Source organism: Rutidosis leptorrhynchoides, chromosome 1 (assembly GCF_046630445.1).
Source record: "Rutidosis leptorrhynchoides isolate AG116_Rl617_1_P2 chromosome 1, CSIRO_AGI_Rlap_v1, whole genome shotgun sequence".
In the NCBI taxonomy this organism is placed as follows: Eukaryota; Viridiplantae; Streptophyta; class Magnoliopsida; order Asterales; family Asteraceae; genus Rutidosis; species Rutidosis leptorrhynchoides.
In genome coordinates, this window is record NC_092333.1 from 251,310,301 (window position 1) to 251,315,154 (window position 4,854).

Below are 4,854 nucleotides of genomic sequence, written 5' to 3' on the forward strand. Positions count from 1 at the left end.
GGATGGCTCAAAGTTCTTGAAGCAGAATCATGACACGAAAACAAGTTCAAGTAAGATCATCACTTGAAATAAGATTGTTATAGTTATAGAAATTGAACCAAAGTTTGAATATGATTATTACCTTGTATTAGAATGATAACCTACTGTAAGAAAAAAAGATTTCTTGAGGTTGGATGATCACCTTACAAGATTGGAAGTGAGCTAGCAAACTTGAAAGTATTCTTGATTTTATGAAACTAGAACTTTTGGAATTTATGAAGAACACTTAGAACTTGAAGATAGAACTTGAGAGAGATCAATTAGATGAAGAAAATTGAAGAATGAAAGTGTTTGTAGGTGTTTTTGGTCGTTGGTGTATGGATTAGATATAAAGGATATGTAATTTTGTTTTCATGTAAATAAGTCATGAATGATTACTCATATTTTTGTAATTTTATGAGATATTTCATGCTAGTTGCCAAATGATGGTTCCCACATGTGTTAGGTGACTCACATGGGCTGCTAAGAGCTGATCATTGGAGTGTATATACCAATAGTACATACATCTAAAAGCTGTGTATTGTACGAGTACGAATACGGGTGCATACGAGTAGAATTGTTGATGAAACTGAACGAGGATGTAATTGTAAGAATTTTTGTTAAGTAGAAGTATTTTGATAAGTGTATTGAAGTCTTTCAAAAGTGTATAAATACATATTAAAACACTACATGTATATACATTTTAACTGAGTCGTTAAGTCATCGTTAGTCGTTACATGTAAGTGTTGTTTTGAAACCTTTAGGTTAACGATCTTGTTAAATGTTGTTAACCCAATGTTTATAATATCAAATGAGATTTTAAATTATTATATTATCATGATATTATCATGTATGAATATCTCTTAATATGATATATATACATTAAATGTCTTTACAACGATAATCGTTACATATATGTCTCGTTTAAAAATCATTAAGTTAGTAGTCTTGTTTTTACATATGTAGTTCATTGTTAATATACTTAATGATATGTTTACTTATCATAGTATCATGTTAACTATATATATATCCATATATATGTCATCATATAGTTTTTACAAGTTTTAACGTTCGTGAATCACCGGTCAACTTGGGTGGTCAATTGTCTATATGAAACATATTTCAATTAATCAAGTCTTAACAAGTTTGATTGCTTAACATGTTGGAAACATTTAATCATGTAAATATCAATCTCAATTAATATATATAAACATGGAAAAGTTCGGGTCACTACAGGGATACCATAGACACGTATGCAAATGTTTTGACATATCATATCGACCCATCTATATATATTATTTGGAACAACCATAGACACTCTATATGCAGTAATGTTGGAGTTAGCTATACAGGGTTGAGGTTGATTCCAAGAATATATATAGTTTGAGTTGTGATCTAGCCTGAGACGTGTATACACTGGGTCGTGGATTGATTCAAGATAATATATATCAATTTTTTTCTGTACATCTAACTTTGGATAACTAGTTGTAGGTTACCAACGAGGACAGCTGACTTAATAAACTTAAAACATCAAAATGTATTAAAAGTGTTGTAAATATATTTTGAACATACTTTGATATATATGTACATATTTATTATAGGTTCGTGAATCGACCAGTGGCCAAGTCTTACTTCCCGACTAAGTAAAAATCTGTGAAAGTGAGTTATAGTCCCACTTTTAAAATCTAATATTTTGGGATGAGAATACATGCAGTTTTATAAATGTTTTACGAAATAGACACAAGTAATTGAAACTACATTATATAGGTGAATGATCGAAGCCGAATATGCCCCTTTTTCTTGGTAGCCTAAGAATTAGTAAACCGATCTACTAATTGACGCGAATCCTAAAGATAGATCTATTGGGATTAACGAACCCCATCCAAAGTACCGGATGCTTTAGTACTTCGAATTCGTTTTTATCATGTCCGAAGGATTTCCCAGAATGATAGGATATATTCTTATATGAATATGAATGATTTTTATCTCTATGTATGGGATGTATATTGAAATATGAAATCTCGTGGTCTATTATTATGATTTGATAATATATAGGTTAAACCTGTAACTCACCACCATTTTTGTTGACGTTTTAAGCATGTTTATTCCCAGGTGATTATTAAGAGCTTCCGCTGTTGCATACTAAAATAAGGACAAGATTTGGAGTCCATGCTTGCATGATATTATGTAAAAACTGCATTCAAGAAACTTATTTTTGATGTAATATATTCTTATTGTAAACCATTATGTAATGGTCGTGTGTAAACGGTATATTTTAGATTATCATTATTTGATAATCTACATAATGCTTTTTAAACCTTTATAGATAAAATAAAGGTCATGGTTGTTTTAAAAATGAATGCAGTCTTTGAAAAACGTCTCATATAGAGGTCAAAACCTCGCGACGAAATCAATTAACATGGAACGTTTATAATCAATATGAACGGGACATTTCAGTTGGTATTCGAGCGTTGGTCTTAGAGAACCAGAAAATTGCATTAGTGTGTATTTCCGAGTTTGTTAGGATGCATTAGTGAGTCTGGACTTCGACCGTGTTTTTCTTCAAAAACGATTGCTTAACATTTTTTTGTTGGAAACTATATATTATTAACATGTAAATATTATGTGATATATTAATTTCTTAACGTGTTTGATATTGTGTGATAGATGTCTACCTCTAGTACAAATCCCATTGATTCACCTAATAATAATGAAGAGTCGAATGTATTTTGGAAAGATTCACAAATTCTCGAAGAGGAACCGGAAGAGGAGGAACCGGAAGAGGAGGAACCGGAAGAAGAGGAACCAGAAGAGGATGAATCAGAAGAGGAGGAACCAGTAGAAGAAGAGGTTCCGGAGGAAAAAATATTGATACCTATAGTAAATCGATTAAATAACAGAAAATCCTCAACCAACAGATCAAAGTTAATAATGGTCAATGGTGTTTCCGATGAGGAAGCAAAATATTGGGAAGATTACTAATTTTCTGATGAATCGGATCCCGATGAGGATTCCGATGATGTTATAGAAATTACCTCGACCCAATTTAATAAAGCGAAAGAAAATAATAAGGGAAAAGGTATAAAAATAGAGAAACCCGATTACAACCCCGATGAACTTTATATGTATCGACAACATCCGTATTTCCTAAAATGTAACAATGACCCGGGAACCTCTAAACCACCGGGTTTTTCTAAACCATTATGGGAAACGACGGCTCGTATTAGAGGAACACCATATATTCCTAGAAAATTAGGAAAACGAACCAAATCCGAAGAAGAAGAAACCAGTGATTCAGATTAGAAGGTTGTAATCATGTTGTGTATTATATGTATTGTAGTGTGCTTGTACTTTTATGTTCTATGTAAAAATTGCTTGTATTGTTTGTTAATTATCTTTTACGAATCTAATCCTTGTCTATTTTACAGTATAAAAACAAAATGGACGTTAAGGGTAGACAACCGAATATTTTAAAAGACCTACCAGAGGATATGATTGAGGAAATCTTGTCTAGAGTCGGTCAGAATTCATCAGCACATTTAGTTATGGCGAAATTAACTTGTCAAACATTTGAAAGACTTTCCAGAAATGCCATAGTTTATAAAAGGCTTTTCTTTGATAGGTGGGGTATATCACATTGGGGAGACCGTAAGTTAAGCCGTGTTTTCTTTAAAGCGTTAAATGCAGGGAACCCAAATGCAATTTTACGCTACGGGTTAAGAACCTATTTTGACTCAACATATCCCAACATAGGATTTCGTGAATTAGAAAGAGCTTCTAACATGCAACATAAAGAAGCATGTTATGCTTACGGGTTAGTGATGTTTGCTTCTTACCAAAGTGAGAAAAAGAACATTGGATTGCAACTTTTAAATAAAACCTTCCCACAAGTGACGGATTCAGTAGTTGGGGTGAGAAACAAGGTTTTTAGATTATTACGGGGCTGTTGGACATTACGAAACCCTCGTCCTTTTGACGACATTGCAACATGCTGCCTAGCTAATGGTCATAACCGTTATTTTCCACAAGACCAAGGATGGGAAGTCGTCTTAGTAAAACCAGAATGCATGACTTGTTTCTGGACTTATGAATTACGTGTCTTTATTTTCTTTGCTGAACAACTTGCGTATTAACTAGATTTATCTTCAAAACTGTCCTGTATCAAAATGTACTATATTTCATGTTATATGTAATATAGCGATGTTGTAAGTTTGAAGAATATTTATATGTGATATATTATAATAATCAGATTTTCATATGGAATTGTAGTAGTTGAATTGTATATTAGCTACTAAGTATGAACTTAACGGGTAGGTAGTACCCGAATTTAAACTTATAAAACGCTAATATGAAGAAAAAGCTTTTATAAATGAGTTCATATTATGCTCTGAAATACTATTGAATACTCTTAATATTCTGTATGATTAACTCGATTCAGTTGGCTATTTTGAAGGAAATGGCACCGACTACTCGACACACCATGAATATGAGCGAAGAGAAATTTCGTACCTTTCTTGCTGCAAACATAGTCGCAGTACAGGATGCGCTACATACCAACAATAACTCTGAATCTAGCAATGCAGCTAATGGTGTAATAAATCGTGTAGGATGCTCCTACAAAGATTTCACTGCCTGCAAACTTTGGAATTTGATGGAACCAAAGGACCAATTGGATTGAAACGTTGGACCGAGAAAGTCGAATCGGTGTTTGCCATAAGTAAGTGTACTGAAGAGGACAAAGTTAAGTACGCTACGCATACCTTCACAGGTACTGCGTTAACGTGGTGGAACACCTATCTTGAACAGGTAGGACAAAATGCTGCTTAAGCACTACCG